General features: G+C 40.3%; 1 pseudogene; it reads right to left on the reverse strand.

Moving 5' to 3' along the window:
• Window positions 1–4,852: 4,852 nt before the first annotated feature.
• LOC133578331 (four and a half LIM domains protein 2-like) lies at window positions 4,853–8,965 on the reverse strand (annotated as a pseudogene).
• Window positions 8,966–18,779: the final 9,814 nt, after the last annotated feature.

Raw genomic sequence — 18,779 nt, forward strand, 5'->3', positions numbered from 1 at the left:
GTCTTCGTCAGCGTGCAATTTCCAACAGGAAGTGATGCCCTTAAATAGGCACAGCTGTGCTCAATCGATTGACATAACAATAAACCAAGAACAACTTCAAAAAATGAAATTGCACACATAATAGACAAAATGGAAAATTGTACAAAATAAATCACAGACTCGGTGCAGTATCATAGGAAAATAAATAAAGCAATAAAAAAAAAAGTTTTTTGTTTTGTTTTTGTTTTTCTTTTATATGATTTCCTATGATACTGTACTGAGTCTTTTGATTTATTTTGTAAAAAAAAATGCAACAAAAAAAACCAACGTTTTTTTTATTGCTCATTTATTTTCCTATGATATGATTTCCTATGATACTGTACTGAGTCTTTGATTTATTTCAGTGGTTCTTAACCTCTGCGATGAGGTGGCGACTTGTCCAGGGTGTACCCCGCCTTCCGCCCGATTGTAGCTGAGATAGGCTCCAGCGCCCCCCGCGACCCCAAAGGGAATAAGCGGTAGAAAATGGATGGATGGATGGGTTCTTAACCTGGGTTCGATGGAACCCTAGGGGTTCGGTTAGTTGGTCTCAGGGGTTCGGCGAAGGTCAAGACACACCCCGACTCATCGTGTAAGTAAAAACTTCTCCCTATCCCGTGTTATGGATACCCCCAAACAGGGGTGCCGCTAGGGATTTTGGGCCCCATGAAAATAGTCTTTACAGGGCCCCCAACACAGTGTCATTATTTTTTCTGTATTATAATTTCATCATCATTAGGGGCCTCTCTGGGCCCCCCTCCATCATGGGCCCCTAGAATCCATCTCCTTTACCCCCCCCTTTTCGGCGCCCCTGCCCCCAAAACAATGTTCCCTTTAATTTTCCATATGATTTGCAGGTGTGTAAATGTTAAAATAATCATGTAATAGTTATCACACAACTCTTATGCTTAAAGGCCGTTGCTATAGTTATTATCAATTGTGCTAAAGTTGTACTTTTCTATCTGTGCAAAGGCACAACTTGTAATCTTGCTTTGCGAGTTGTCTCGTGTCAGCAGTTTGTTTGACGGACATCGAGTACCTCAACGCAGACAAAACAGAGACTGGGCAAAATCATGAGTGTCAGCACATTTCCATTCTGAATAATCATGTAGTGTGTCTCCTGGGGCTGCATGCATTACCCCTACCTTCAGAAGCAGTCTCAGTGATGTTAACTAGGGACCTCCCGAATAAATAGAGGAGCATGTGGGACTGTACCTTAGAGCGTAGGGTGAAACTGTAACTGGGTGTACAGCCCAATACGTCTCTCCTCATGACTAAAATTCAACTCTGTCTCTGCTTGATTCCTTTCTTCTTGTCTTGTGTAATAGATAGTTCGGTGTTTGAACCTGACAGTAATTTGTTGTGAGTTCATGCACTGTGTTGGTTTTGTTCTTGGAACAAGGTGATGTTCATGCACGGTTAATTTTGTGCACCAGTAAAAAAACCATAACTGTCTTGAATTTAAAAAATATATATATAACAATATTTTTCACTAAAGAAGGGTTCGGTGAATAAAACTGGTGGGGTTTGGTACCTCCAACAAGGTTAAGAACCACTGATTTATTTAGTTAAACTTTCCATTTTGTCTATTATTTGTGCAGCTGTGCGATGAGGCGGCGACTTGTCCAGGGTGTACGCCGCCTTCCGCCTGAATGCAGCTGAGCTAGGCTCCAGCACCCCCCGCCACCCCAAAAGGGACAAGCGGGGCGCCAGATTGGTTAGGGCCGGGCCTGCTGCAGCCTCATAGACAGACAGACAGAGACACACACACACACACGCACAGTCGCACACACACACACACACACACACACACACACACACACACACACACACACACACACACACACACACACATGCATACAAACACCAATCAGAAGTGCACAGTGTGTTCTCAGGTGCAGCCCACACCTATCAGTTTATGGTTTGCGTAAAGGCTAACTTGTTATTTTCCTTTGTAATCTCTGCCTACTGAACCTATGGTGCTGTTAAATTATTGTGGCTCAATTTGCCTTCATTTTTTTTTTATGTTAATGTATTATTATTTAATATATATTATTGTTTTAGTTGCTGAAGAGATATTCCTGGCTCTGAATTTGCTCATTGCTATTTTTATGTTTTTGTGCATTATTTGTTGCCGTCATTAAACGAACAGGTTACTCATCAGTTACTCAGTACTTGAGTAGTTTTTTCACAATTGTCATGACTTGGTCTTGGGTGTATGCTTTTCTGGGATGCAACGGAAAGTTGGCTCGGGCGAGACGGGAATGAAGGTACATGATTTAATATATTTAAAAAAAAAGTGCAAACGAAAAGCGCGCACAGTGGCGGAGAATAAACTATGAAACCAAAAGACTATAGCAAAAAAAGTACAAACGAAAAGCACGCACAGTGGCGGAGAACAAACTATGAAACCAAAAGACTATAGCATTAATAAACAAAAACTTACTTGGCTTGGACACAAGTAGCAGCATGAAGGATGGACATGAAAAAATAGCAGCAAGGGTCTTAAGGCTGTGTGGAGAATGTGCAGAAGCATAAATGTGGAGATGTCGTCAGAACGACAAACTGAAAACAATGAACTTAAATACTATAGACATGATTAACGAAAACAGGCGCGTGACTCAAAATGTGAAACAGGTGCGTGACGTGACAGGTGAAAACTAATGGTTGCTATGGTGACAAAACAAAAGTGCACAAAAAGTCCAAAAACCAAAACGAACATGACCAAAACAAAAACATGATCACACAGACATGACAACAACATACTTTTAACTTTTACTCAAGTAAATATTTGGGTGACTACTCCTTACTTTTACTTGAGTAATACATCTTTAAAGTAACAGTACTCTTACTTGAGTACAATTTCTGGCTACTCTACCCACCTCTGCTTATAAGACAATGCAATACTGTACATAGACAATAAATCAAAACTTGCGTATTCATTGATCGATTTGTATGCGGTTTACATTATTGACAACGTAAAACACGTGTTATTTAGTAACATTTTATTTTTTAGTAAAAATACAAATAAAAATCTTAGCTGTCAAAGATTATTCCAAGTGTACTTGTTTAAAATATGGCTTATTTTTCTTGTCTTAATGGCTTATCTTATCAGAACACTTTATCCCTACTAGCTTCGGCTCACCTTAAAGGGGTGCAACATATCTAGTTATTGTATATTTGTGACTTATGCACTCAAAATGAAACCCAGCCCACTAATATTTTTGTATTGTATTCTATTAAGGGGAATATGAAGCCAGATATATTATTTTTCCAGACACAAATATAAAATGTCTTATTAGAACGAGGGTCAGTGCATACAGAATAATTCATTAAAAATATAATGTGTAACACAACTTAGACAGAGCTGACCGCTGAAGCCCCCCCCCCCCCGACCCTCATTCCTTGTGTTTATTTACTTTTACGTTATATTTTTATTTATTTATTTTTTGCACATCAAATCAAATCAAATCAACTTTATTTATAGAGCACATTTAAAATTTAGTATTTATTTACTTATTTACCTTATTTATCTTTTGTTTATCTTTAATATATTTTTTTAGATTGAATCTAAGTTTGCATATATTCATGTGTGTCTATATTTGTTGTGGGCACTAGGTGACAATTACCTTGGGAATTAAAGTGGGTGGGTATTGTAAGGGGTGGGGCTTACTATGTTACATATTGTAAAATGTGCAGATACCTCAACTTGCTGTTGCCATGATCCATCATACTGTACTGTCTGCAAAATTCAATAAAAATATTTGAAAAAAAAAAAAAAAAAAAAAAAGACACAGAGGACCACAAGACTCACGCCGATTTAAAAGCCAGAGAATAAAAGTGGGTTTTAAGACGAGACTTAAAACATTCAACAGTGGGGGCCATTCTGAGATGAGGGGGCAGAACGTTCCAAAGTTTAGGGCCAACAACAGAGAAGGCCCTCTCTCAATTAAGCCTCGTTTTAGGCCCCACAAGTTGGAACTGGAGCCCCGTTTTGGGCCCCACAAGTTGGAACTGGTGTCAACGGGAGCTATTTAAATTAGGTTTTTGCATGTACTACGCAGCTTTCACCACACACTCATTTCCTGCACATTCATGTTATATGTATATATATATATATATATATATATATATATATACCGCATTTTTCTGAGTATAAGTCGCACTGGAGTATAAGTCGCACCTGCCGAAAATGCATAATAAAGAAGGAAAAAACATATATAAATCGCACTGCAGCTCGGCCAAACTATGAAAAAAAACTGCGACTTGTAGTCCAGGGGATACGGTATATATATATATATATATATATATATATATATATGTATATATATATATGTATATATATGTGTGTGTGTATATATATGTATATATGTATATATGTATATATGTGTATGTGTATATGTATGTGTGTATGTATATATATATATATGTATATTTATTTTTTTGGTACATTTCTATCTATCTATCTATCTATCTATATAGGTACGAATATATATATATATATATATATATATATATATATACTGCACAAATATATATATATAGAGAGAGGGAGAGAGAGAGAGAGAGGGAGAGAGATAAATAAAGATATATAGATGTGTATATCTATATATTTATACCTTTATATCTTTACATTACATCGTTCTATGCTCTATATTTCAGTTGTTGCTGCTTATTGTACTCTGTACTTTGTTGAGAATCTTTCAAGTTTCTAGAGATTTTTCCAATCTTTGTAGTGTATTTCCTTAATTAAAAATGACTAACAAAAACCCTAAAAAAAAAATAAAAAAAAAAATATATATATATAATGTGTGTGAGACAAAAAAAGGCAAATATGAAGGTTTGAAGAATAATAGGGCTTGTCTTTGTCTAGACGTCTTTGCCACAGTCAGGGCAGAAGATGTCCTCGTTGCATGACAGGAAATCTCGGCCCACCAAAGACACGCAGCACCTCTTGCAGTTGAAGCAGTCATGGTGCCACTGGCGCTGCTTGAAGGAAATGTACTTGCTGCCTCCGATGCCTGTAACAAAAGCATAAAAATGTGGAGGGGGAAAAAACATCTCCTGATCAGGGTAATATAATTAAGTTCTAATTTGACATTTTGCCCACAAGGAAGCATGTGCTCTCATGTCACAAGTCAATTAGAAAATGACATCACACCCTCAACTTACTAGTTACATAATAACAGTGGCGGGCCGTGCGTTTCCCACCTAGGCCTTCAGTGATGTCCGACTTCAAAGATTACCTCTCAAAACACCATCATTGATGTCACCACGTGACCATTGCTGGAGAAATACTATACAGGAACACCTTTACTACTGACCAACTGCATCTCTGTCTGGACTGGAGCCTGCAGTGCCTCAGACTAGGGATGTCCCGATCCAGGTTTTTGCACTTCCGATCCGATACCGATATTGTTTTTGCATTTCCGATCCGATACCGATACTGACCGATACCGATACTGACCGATACTGGCCTATCCGAGCATGTATTAAAGTTTAAAGTTATTTAGCCTACTTAGTTGTCAGAATCATGTTGAAAAGGGTTTTAGTACTCTTGATAACAACTAGCCAGCTGAATTAGGGGAGTTTGAATAATACACAATGGTTGGTAACAAGAAACTGACCTGTTTATTCAAGGATAAACACAAAAGAGACAAAATTATACATGACAAACAGAAATGGCATCATTGAACTAGGGCTGGGCGATATGGCCTTTTTTTAATATTGCGATATTTTAAGGCCATATTGCGATACACGATATATATATCGATATTTTGCCTTAACCTTGAATGAACACTTGATGCATATAATCACAGCAGTATGATGATTCTATGTGTTTTGATTGATTGATTGAGACTTTTATTAGTAGGTTGCACAGTGAAGTACATATTCCGTACAATTGACCACTAAATGGTAACACCCCAATAAGTTTTTCAACTTGGTTAAGTCGGGGTCCACTTAAATTGATTCATGATACAGATATATAATATCAGATATATACTATCATCATAATACAGTCATCACACAAGATAATCACATTGAATTATTTACATTATTTATAATCCAGGGTGTGGAAGGGGGCGCCGGATGTAAGTGTCAAAAAGACAGCCAAAAGAGTTTGATATGAGAATAAATCTAAAGTTAAAATATAGGGTAGAAATGCACCCATTTGCAGGAAATGTAGTCTTGATTTTCAAAATGTTCTTTCAAGGCTTGCATGTCTACATTAAAACATTCTTCTTCATACTGCATTAATATATGCTACTTTTAAACTTTCATGCAGAGAAGGAAATCACAACTAAAAAAATCACAAATTTTTTCATACGGTGTTGTGGACATTTTTGCCATTTTGATGGTGTGGACGTGTGGCACCGAATGGAGATAAGCGTCTCGACAGACGTCACAATATTTGAACAATGATGACGAAAACTGTTGTCTCTGTCGTGTCCGTGTGTCGAAAATTGTTATGCGCTTATTTTTTTATTTGATTTTGTGCGTGGCATAGCTTTGGCGTGCGCAGAGGACGTTTGAGCAGGCGCGCACCTTAGCGGCTGCGCTAGCATCACAGCTAATGTTAGCCATGCTGCTACGTCTCTGCTGGGAGAGGACGTATACGTATGTGACATATGACCTGACAGTATGTGACGTATGACCTGACAGTATGTGACGTGTGTAAGAAGGTGCGCTCGCTGTCTGTGAGAGGGAGACACAGGAAAGAGTGAGAAGAGCCTGTCGTGTAATGCCAGCAGCTAAAAGCAACTGCGTGAGAATTGTGGATGTGTTGAAGGTGTGCTGGAAAATGCGGAACGGAAATTACGGAGCAGCAGAAAAGTGGAATGTATTATTTAAATAGGTGCGTTGGAAAACACGGACCCGAGTTTTTTTTTAAACTGGATCTGGATCGGCATTTTCCCATGCCTTGCCGATACGCAATTTTTGGCAAATATCGGCAGCCGATCCGATCCAAATATCGGATCGGGACATCCCTACTTCAGACTGGAAGTCTCTGCAGGACGGCGGAAAAGATCATCAGGACTCCTCTTCCTCCTATCGAGGAGATCGCAAAAAGCCGCTGCCTGACCAGGGCTCAGAAAATCTGCAGAGACTCCTCCCACCCCCACCAAGGACTGTTTTCACTGCTGGACTCTAGAAAGAGGTTCCGCAGCCTCCGTAGCAGAACCTCCAGGTTCTGTAACAGCTTCTTCCCTCAGGCCGTGAAACTCTTGAACGCATCAAAATAATCCCCTCAACTCCCCTCCAAAAACGGATTAACTGGCTGGAATATAAAGACAATATAACATACATTCATAAACGTGGATGCATATGCAAAAGTGCAATATATTTATCTGTACAGTAATCTATTTATTTATATCTGCACCTTACTGCTGTTTTATCCTGCACTACCATGAGCTAATGCAACGAAATGTCGTTCTTATCTGTACTGTAAAGTTCAAATTTGAATGACAATCATACTTGCCAACCTTGAGACCTCCGATTTCGGGAGGTGGAGGGAGGGGGGTGGGGTGGGCGTGTTCGGGGGGAGGGGGGCGTGGTTGGGGGCGTGGCTAAAAGGGGAGGAGTATATTTACAGCTAGAATTCACCAAGTCAAGTATTTCATATATATATATATATATATATATATATATATATATATATATATATATATATATATATATATATAACAAATACTTGACGTTCAGTGAATTCTAGCTATATATATATATATATATATATATATATATATATATATATATATATATATATATATATATATATATATATACACATATATATATATATTAATTTTATTATATATATATATATATACGTATATATATATTTATTTTATTATATATATATATATATATATATATATATATATATATATATATATATACATATATATATATATATATATATATATATATATATATATATATATATATATATATATAATTTCAGTGTTCATTTATTTACACATATACACACACATACCACTCATCTACTCATTGTTGAGTTAAGGGTTGAATTGTCCATCCTTGTTCTATTCTCTGTCTCTATTTTTATAACCATGCTGAACTCTGATGATGAATTGATGTGTGGCACGCACACAAGTGCTTTCATCAAATGCACTAGATGGCAGTATTGTCCTGTTTATTTGTCACAACATTGCTGTTTACGGCAGACAAACTGCTTTACGGTAGACGTGACTGCTGTTGTTGTGTGTTGTTGCCGCGCTGGGTCTGGGAGGACGTTAATGAAACTGCCTAACAATAAACCCACGTAAGAAACCAAGAACTCGCCCTCTATCATTCTACAGTTATAACGTGATTGGGCAGGTACGCTGTTTATTTTGTGGGAAAGCGGACTCAGGTCCGCATGGACCTGAGTCCGCCTGAATTTCGGGAGATTTTCGGGAGAAAATTTGTCCCGGGAGGTTTTCGGGAGAGGCGCTGAATTTCGGGAGTCTCCCGGAAAATCCGGGAGGGTTGGCAAGTATGTTGATAAGCATTTCGATGAAATTCCTTGACTCACCACTTATAAGGGTGGTGCAATAAGCACATTTCTTAGTAAACAGCAGGAGGTGGAATCATCCCGAGAGGTGAAACGCTGGCCTGCAAGTTGCTGTTTGCATCCAATGCAGACAAAGCATTCTTTATGCCAGGGCTGATCGTAGTAGCTGACCCCGCCTGTGGTGATGGGCTGACAGATGTCAGCCATAGCCATGTTACGACACGAACACTATTTCATGACGTGCATGTTTTCTCTTACCTTCTTGCAGTGGACGCACTGCAGGGCAAAGTGCTTCTCCTAGCAGCCCAGGCAGTAGTCGTTGGCGTCTTTCTGGACGAAGCTCCTGGTGCCGACTGGCTGTTGGCAAGACTTGCAAGTGAAGCAGCTCTCATGCCAGCTGTTGCCTTTATGCTCCATCTTCTTCGAGCCTTGGAGGGTGTGTCACACACAGTGAGTAGTACACTTTTTATTTATTAAGTGCTTTTCAAGGTACTGAAGGAGGTTGGACTAAAAGCCACGAGGAATAAAAACCGAGCGATGAAACAGCCAATAAAAGTAATAATGGCTTTGGTTAATTAAACAGTATAGAATACGGACGTGCGAGTACTCATGCAAGAGTTGTTCAAAACTTCTGTTTTTTGCTGAATCGAGACTCACAGATCTCCATGAACTCACTCACCTTTGCTACCAATGTCTCAATTAAAAAAGGAACCGATTTAAAAAGCCTGGCTTAATAAAGCACCCCAACTTTCTGCATTCTTTCAATTTTGTCAGAAAAGTTGCACGGGAAGGCGGGGAGAAAAAGTGAGAAAAGTCGTCAAAAGTCCCCAAAATTTTCTAAATACCTACCCAGGTTCGAGTCCCACAAGTCCCGCCGCCGGCCGCGCAAGTTCCGGGATGCCCAAAATGTCCATAACGCACCCAGTTGCTATCATACTTGCCAACCCTCCCGAATTTTCCGGGAGACTCCCGAAATTCAGCGCCTCTCCCGAAAACCTCCCGGGACAAATATTCTCCCGAAAATCTCCCGATTTTCAGCCGGAGCTGGAGGCCACGCCCCCTCCAGCTCCATGAGGACCTGAGTGAGGACAGCCTTTTTTCACGACGGGAGGACAACAGGGTGACAAGAACTAAATCATCCAGACTAGAGACAAATTGTATTATTATGTTTATCTTACCTAAAAATAAATATATTTATTCTTTTTTTTTTAAATAACTTAATACATTTTTACTATATTTTGCTAAAAACATCAAAATTAATTGTATTTTTATTTTTTCTGACTCCTTATTACATCCAGCCATAGAATTATACATTAAAATAAACATATTTGAAATAATTAATTTTAAATTGTCATAATAATTCATTTAAAATGACCATATTTAATTATTAAAATAATTGCTTGTTTATCAACAACTTTAGCATTTTATTCATTACATTTTGAAGCTCTCAGAAGCCAAGTTATGTTATATTCCTTAATATTTATTTATGCAAGTTTGAAGTATCAATTATCTAAACACAGCTTTGTTTGCATATTTTCAGGATGTATGTATATATATATATATATATATATATATATATATATATATATATATATATGTATTAGAAACTTGACTTGGTGAATTCTTGCTGTCAATATACTCCTCCCCTCTTAACCACGCCCCCAACCACGCCGCGCCCCACCCCCGACCACGCCTCCCACCCTCCGAAATCGGAGGTCTCAAGGTTGGCAAGTATGGTTGCAATCCCCAATCCCAATCACGAGTGGAGTTCATCGGATTACCAACGCCTGTCGGCGCAGGGTAGACACACGTTGGGCTACTCAGTGAGGCGCGAGTGCAGCCCCGGACATCTAAGGGCATCACAGACCTCTTATTGCTCGATCTCGCGTGGCTGAACGCCACTTGTCCCTCTAAGAAGTTCGGACGCCTGGACACACTGTACTCTTGTACAGTCTCCAAAAGATTGCACTCCTCCTTCTTTATTTGACTTTCTCCGACCACCGCTTCCACTTCCAGAGGGAAGTGGGTCGTAAACAGCGTTGCCTTTGGTTACAGAATAGTTCAAAAGAAGAGGTCGTAAAATAGTTCAAAAAGAGTTCCATAAAATAGTTCAAAGAGAGTTCGTAAAATACTTCAAAAAGAGGTCGTCTGGAAATTGGGCAGATCCTTGGTTCTCTCCGCTTTGAAGTCCTTGGGTTAGAACAATATCTTTCTGTTGATTACCATACATGAGAGAAAACAGGAACACCTTCATCTTGCTTCCCTCCCCCTACACAGTGGAGTTTTACGAGCCTTACCCTTGGTAGGTTTCAAAGACAGCTTTTGTCTTCTTGTCAGGAACTTAATGTAATACAAAGTTTTTTGTGATAATTTAGAAACAATTATTCCATCCATCCATCTTCTTCCGCTTATCCGAGGTCGGGTCGCGGGGGCAGCAGCTTAAGCAGGGAAGCCCAGACTTCCCTCTCCCCAGCCACTTCGTCCAGCTCTTCCCGTGGGATCCCGAGGCGTTCCCAGGCCAGCCGGGAGAGAGAGTCTTCCCAGCGTGTCTTGGGTCTTCCCCGTGGCCTCCTACCGGTTGGACGTGCCCGAAACACCTTCCTAGGGAGGCGTTCGGGTGGCATCCTGACCAGATGCCCGAACCACCTCATCTGGCTCCTCTCGATGTGGAGGAGCAGCGGCTTTACTTTGAGCTCCCCCCGAATGACAGAGCTTCTCACCCTATCTCTAAGGGAGAGCCCCGCCACTCGGCGGAGGAAACTCATTTCGGCCGCTTGTACCCGTGATCTTGTCCTTTCGGTCATGACCCAAAGCTCATGACCATAGGTGAGGATGGGAACGTAGATCGACCGGTAAATCGAGAGCTTCGCCTTCCGGCTCAGCTCCTTCTTCACCACAACGGATCGATACAGCGTCCGCATTACTGAAGACGCCGCACCGATCCGCCTGTCGATCTCACGATCCACTCTCCCCCCACTCGTGAACAAGACTCCGAGGTACTTGAACTCCTCCACTTGGGGCAAGATCTCCTCCCCAACCCGGAGATGGCACTCCACCCTTTTCCGGGAGAGAACCATGGACTCAGACTTGGAGGTGCTGATTCCCATCCCAGTCGCTTCACACTCGGCTGCGAACCGATCCAGTGAGAGCTGAAGATCTTGGCCGGAGGAAGCCATCAGGACCACATCATCTGCAAATAGCAGTGACCTAATCCAGCAGCCACCAAACCAGATCCCCTCAACGCCCTGACTGCGCCTAGAAATTCTGTCCATAAAGGTTATGAACAGAATCGGTGAAACAATTATTCTAACAGGTAATTTAATCAAGACTCACATATGCGGGGCTAACTTGTCGCACGTGTGCGAGTTTCTCCGCCTGGGCTTTGTGACGAGTGACCCATGAGAACTGAAGTCAGTGAAAGGAATCGCGTAAAGAGGTCGCTCTCACCTGGCAGTATAGTCCTCAGACACGCGGAACACTTTGCCGAGAACTGGTTGCGGTAGCAGGCCGTGCATATCAGCATATCGTCCTTGGTGACGAACGGCTGATTGACCAGAGGTTGGCTGCACTTGCTGCAGGTGAAGCAGTCGTCGTGCCAGTGGAGGTCCTTGAAAGACAAATCCTGGCGAAGGCGGTGCAGAGTAAGAGGTTGGGTAAGAGGTTGGGTGTGCAGGAGGGTGTGTGGGTCCTGCCTTGCTCGTGTGGCCGATCAGCTTGTGGCACGCCACACAGTTGTTGCAGCACAGCATCTCGTAGCAATGCGGCCGTTCTTCCTTCAGGATGTACTTCAGCCCATAAAGAGACACCTGACACTCGCTGCAACCACCAGGCACGGCCATCTTCATGGAACAAGCACTATTGCAGTATTAGTAGGGGTGTAACGGTACGTGTATTTGTATTGAACCGTTTCGGTACGGGGGTTTCGGTTCGGTTCGGAGGTGTACCGAACGAGTTTCCACAAGAACATATTAAGTAGCCGTCTCCGCTTCCTTCTGCCTGTCTCTGTCAGTCCTCTACACAGCACCCAGCATTGTCCCACCCACACAACCATCTGATTGGTTACAAACAGAGCGGTAACAGCCAATCAGCAGTGCGTATTCAGAGCACATGTAGTCAGTGCTTAGCGTTTAGCAGGTAAGCATCAGGCAGCGGACTCCCCAAATGATAATAAACACCTCCCAGTCAACTACTAGTAACATCACTATGAGCCCGTTGACCTGCTAGAAACATAAACGGCAGCTCAGCTCGCTCGCAGTCCTGGCTTGAGGTGAAGGCTAATTCGCTTTTAGCATAATGTTAGCTCATTTTGCGGTGTGTGTGTTACGGACAGCAAAGCCCTGTCTGTCTGTTATTTCACTTTACCTTTTTCTGTGTTGAGCTGTGTTGAAGCAGCAAAAAAGGACATTATGTTAAATGAAGAGTTTCTATCTCTGATAGTTGATATAATAATGTAAGTGCATCATTAAGCCTACATGAACGCCATGGTGTTCAGGGATGAATATTCTCTCCTATTGCTATTGTACCATTTTTGCAGCTATAGTTACATTAATCATTAGTAATGCAGCAGCCTAGTTTTGAATGGCAGGGTCCCTGCTATCACATGTTGATACAAATATAACATTTACATAATAAAAATCAACTACAGGCTTCCCAAATGCTGTAATAAATTAAGTATGATGAGTTGACTTGAAACTGTTTAATGTTGCACTTTTTATATGTAGAAGAAAAGTTTTGTCATTTTATTTAATCTGAGCAACAACTTGAGGCAGTTTAATGTTGATTAACGTGGGCAGAATTATTATAGTGTTCCCAATGTTAAAAGGATAAAGCCATTGTTTACAAATTTGGTAAATAACCAAAACATTTATATTTTGTTGTTTTTGTACCGAAAATGAACCGAACCGTGACCTCTAAACCGAGGTACGTACCAAACCAAAATTTTTGTGCACCGTTACACCCCTAAGTATTAGCCAGTGTTTCCCACACATTCATTTATTTGTGGCGGCCCGCCACGAAAGAATTACGTCCGCCACAAATGGATTTTTCGGCTTTTGACTCGCTCGACCGCTCATAAAAGCAATGGGACTGTCTGTGAATGTTGCTTGTAGCTACAACTCCGGTGCAGTAGGTGGCGGTAGCCTACTATGCATTGTAACTCCGCCAATAGCACTTAATTCACCTGGTGGGCCAGAAGAAGAAGAAGAAGAAGAAGAAGAAGAAGAAGAAGACGAAGTAAAAGAACGGACCGACCGGATCAAAATACGAGGGTAATATAGGTTGTAGGTAGATAAGTTATAGCTGCATCGCTCGCGGCTCTTCATATATTTAACGTTAATCCGCGATTTCACTGAGTGTTTCACTGACGGTGAGCAGCCTGACGCTGCTTCATTAACACCGCCGCTGTTGTCACGTCACGTGTTACCATACCGACGAGCTAACGTGTCCAGGTTATAACCCTGTTGTCAATAAACACACGTGGAGACGGTGCTTCAGATACTGCATTAATAATGAAGCTAAATTGTCCACTGTCCACTGCAGCATGTGAATGCAATGAAAAGAATAAAATCTGAGCCAACCAGCTGATAAAATGTTGTCCAGGTTAATGTTTTGGCCATTAAAGGCCCTTCATTTCAAGATTTCAACTGTGATCGGGCTTTAAACAGGTGGCTGACCTGTTCAGATGGGTGTAACTCAGGGGTGCTCACACTTTTTCTGCAGGCGAGCTACTTTTCAATTGATCAAGTCGTGGGGATCTACCTCATTCATATATATAAATTATATTTACTTATTTATAAAATATATGTTTTTGTTAACAAGTTCAAGGTGTTTAATGATAATGCAAGCATGTTTAACACATATAGTTAATATTGTTAATAAATTAAAGGTGTTTAATGATAATACACGTATGTTTAATACATATAGTTAATATTGTTAACAAGTTAAAGGTGTTTAAAGATAATACAGGCATGTTTAACACATATTGTTAATAAATTAAAGGTGTTTAATGATAATACAAGTATGTTTAATACATATAGTTAATATTGTTAACAAGTTAAATGTGTTTAATGACAATACAAGCATGTTTAACACATATAGTTAATATTGTTAACAAGTTAAAGGTGTTTAAAGATAATACAAGCATGTTTAACACATATAGTTAATATTGTTAACAAGTTAAAGGTGTTTAAAAATAATACAACACATATAGATTCCTTTCTTTCATGAAGACAAGAATATAAGTTGGTGTATTACCTGATTGTGATGACTTGCATTGATTGGAATCAGACAGTGGTGCTGATAACGTCCGCATTTTCGAATGGAGGAGAAAAAAAGTCCTCCTTTCTGTCCAATACCACATGAAAGTGGTTGGTTTTTGGCATCTTATTTGTCCAGCGTCTGTACTCCTTTGTATACACTTTACAAGAAATACATTGTCGGCAAACTCTGTAGCTTGCTAGCTTGTGCATGCCAGCTTTCTGAGACTCTTATTTTGTTAGCGCAACTGTTGCAGTCGGTCTTTGGAGTTTTGACGACAGGTACGGCGCCAGAGTCTGTTGAAATAAAGTGTTTCTCGCCTTCCTGTCGGTAATTTTAATGAGCTAAATATGTACATAAAGTGTTGTACTTATATTCCAACTCCGCGTTCTTCTTGGTCATCGCCGCTGCCGCCGTCACCCCCCGCCCCCCGACCACACCACCACAAATAGATGCCTGTCCTGTGGGAAACACTGTTAGCTATTTTCATGTGCACAGTGAGTTTAAAGACGAAAGGCAAACGGGAGTCTAATAAAGCATTCTCATGTTTGATCTCAGTGATTTATCATCCGCGTGTCCTCCCGTTGATAAAGCTTACAAAAGACGCAAAGCAATGAAAAGCGTACCTGTTGCAGGAGTGCAGCTGGAGTGGAAGCTCACACCACACTTGGAGCGCTGTGCTTTATAAGCATGCAGGGGGTGAAACCATATTTTTTAATTCAAATCCACTGCTTTCCCATTAAAGAGTTTTTTTTTTTTCCAGACAAACATTCAGAATACGTGTGTTATAATTTTCTGTAATTACTTTATTTAATGACATAATTGTACCAAGAATGCGCTGTCAAATATGTTAATTGATTTCCACCCAACTCTCCTTCTTTAAAACCTCATTAGTCGTGCCGGTATGAACGCCAAACAAGCCAGTTTACATAAAAGCGTCGCACAAATGAATTGATTGAATTACGTGCAAGTGAGGCACAATGTGCACTGCAAAAAGTCAGTGTTCAAAAACAAGAAAAAAAAAAAATACAAAAATGAGGGGTATTTTATTTGAATTAAGCAAAATTATCTGCCGATAGAACAAGAAAATTTGGCTTGTCAAAACTTTCCAAAGCAAGTAAAATTACGTAGCTAACCTCAATGAACCCAAAAATACCTTAAAATAAGTATATTCACACTAACAACAAGTGCACTTTTCTTGGTAGAAAAAAAAGAGACCTTTTTACTCAATATGTTGAAAAATATTCTTAAATGAAGTAAATGCTAGTGCCATTATCTTGACATAATGATATGCGCTCGGCATTACATTTCTTGAAACCAGCAAACTTATACTAAAAACTAATTCATTGTTCTTAATGGAAAGGCAACACGTTTCCTAGCCGCTCAGGCAAATCATATGGTCTAAAAATGCATTTTTCCATGGATAACATGACATCATCGCGCCAAGTGCGTGCTCTTTCAGTCAATTAGTTTCGCATATACAGACCTATTTTTTTAATTGTAATTTTGAGGAATTTATCTGAATGTGCATGAACTATTTCTGTTCAAAATTGTTTGAAATGTCAAATGTCAGTTTACTCTACTGTGCCAACTGTACTACTAAATGAGTACATGTTTTCTATTGTTTCATTAAAAATAAAACAACAAAGTCCATTTGGCTGGCAACTGTTTTAAGTATGAGACACAATTGTGTCAAAATCATGATTTTTTTTTTTTTCTATGCTTGAAATAAGAAATGATTACTTTAAAAAAGTAGTTTTATACTTGTGAGTGTTGATGACACAGCTTTGCAACAGTTGATATTCTAGTTTTAAGCATGTTTTACTCAATATAGGTCACGCCTGTTCACATAATTAGTTTTGATATCTGTGTGCCGAGCGAGAGTAGGTCAGGTGACCTGGTGAGCCATCTTTGAACTGGAAGCACACTGGATCTTTTTTTTTCAGCAACAAGCTGTAAAATCTTACTGAGATCATTTAGGACCAAAACCCTTAAAACAAGTAAAACACTCTAACATAAAATCTGCTTCGTGAGAAGAATTATCTTATCGGACAGAAAAGAAAATATCACCCTTGTTTGAGATATTTCATCTTACTTAGATTTCAGTTTTTGCAGTGTGTGAATGACTGCAGCTTGTTTACCACGCTCAAATACATCTTACTTACAGGTAAAAGCCAGTAAATTAGAATATTTTGAAAAACTTGATTTATTTCAGTAATTGCATTCAAAAGGTGTAACTTGTACATTATATTTATTCATTGCACACAGACTGATGCATTCAAATGTTTATTTCATTTAATTTTGATGATTTGAAGTGGCAACAAATGAAAATCCAAAATTCCGTGTGTCACAAAATTAGAATATTACTTAAGGCTAATACAAAAAAGGGATTTTTAGAAATGTTGGCCAACTGAAAAGTATGAAAATGAAAAATATGAGCATGTACAATACTCAATACTTGGTTGGAGCTCCTTTTGCCTCAATTACTGCGTTAATGCGGCGTGGCATGGAGTCGATGAGTTTCTGGCACTGCTCAGGTGTTATGAGAGCCCAGGTTGCTCTGATAGTGGCCTTCAACTCTTCTGCGTTTTTGGGTCTGGCATTCTGCATCTTCCTTTTCACAATACCCCACAGATTTTCTATGGGGCTAAGGTCAGGGGAGTTGGCGGGCCAATTTAGAACAGAAATACCATGGTCCGTAAACCAGGCACGGGTAGATTTTGCGCTGTGTGCAGGCGCCAAGTCCTGTTGGAACTTGAAATCTCCATCTCCATAGAGCAGGTCAGCAGCAGGAAGCATGAAGTGCTCTAAAACTTGCTGGTAGACGGCTGCGTTGACCCTGGATCTCAGGAAACAGAGTGGACCGACACCAGCAGATGACATGGCACCCCAAACCATCACCCAACCATGCAAATTTTGCATTTCCTTTGGAAATCGAGGTCCCAGAGTCTGGAGGAAGACAGGAGAGGCACAGGATCCACGTTGCCTGAAGTCTAGTGTAAAGTTTCCACCATCAGTGATGGTTTGGGGTGCCATGTCATCTGCTGGTGTCGGTCCACTCTGTTTCCTGAGATCCAGGGTCAACGCAGCCGTCTACCAGCAAGTTTTAGAGCACTTCATGCTTCCTGCTGCTGACCTGCTCTATGGAGATGGAGATTTCAAGTTCCAACAGGACTTGGCGCCTGCACACAGCGCAAAATCTACCCGTGCCTGGTTTACGGACCATGGTATTTCTGTTCTAAATTGGCCCGCCAACTCCCCTGACCTTAGCCCCATAGAAAATCTGTGGGGTATTGTGAAAAGGAAGATGCAGAATGCCAGACCCAAAAACGCAGAAGAGTTGAAGGCCACTATCAGAGCAACCTGGGCTCTCATAACACCTGAGCAGTGCCAGAAACTCATCGACTCCATGCCACGCCGCATTAACGCAGTAATTGAGGCAAAAGGAGCTCCAACCAAGTATTGAGTATTGTACATGCTCATATTTTTCATTTTCATACTTTTCAGTTGGCCAACATTTCTAAAAATCCCTTTTTTGTATTAGCCTTAAGTAATATTCTAATTTTGTGACACACAGAATTTTGGATTTTCATTTGTTGCCACTTCAAATCATCAAAATTAAATGAAATAAACATTTGAATGCATCAGTCTGTGTGCAATGAATAAATATAATGTACAAGTTACACCTTTTGAATGCAATTACTGAAATAAATCAAGTTTTTCAAAATATTCTAATTTACTGGCTTTTACCTGTATGTGCAGGGGCGCCGCTAGGGATTTTGGGCCCCATGAAAGGAATCTTTACAGGGCCCCCAACACAGTGTCATTATTTTTTCTGTATCATAATTTCATCATCATTAGGGGCCTCTCTGGGCCCCCCTCCATCATGGGCCCCTAGAATCCGTCTCCTTTACCCCCCCTTTTCGGCGCCCCTGCTTATGTGCATCAAGTCAAGCCAAATATGTCCTAACATTACCGGATATATTTG

Source organism: Nerophis lumbriciformis, linkage group LG38, assembly GCF_033978685.3.
Source record: "Nerophis lumbriciformis linkage group LG38, RoL_Nlum_v2.1, whole genome shotgun sequence".
NCBI classification, from domain to species: Eukaryota; Metazoa; Chordata; class Actinopteri; order Syngnathiformes; family Syngnathidae; genus Nerophis; species Nerophis lumbriciformis.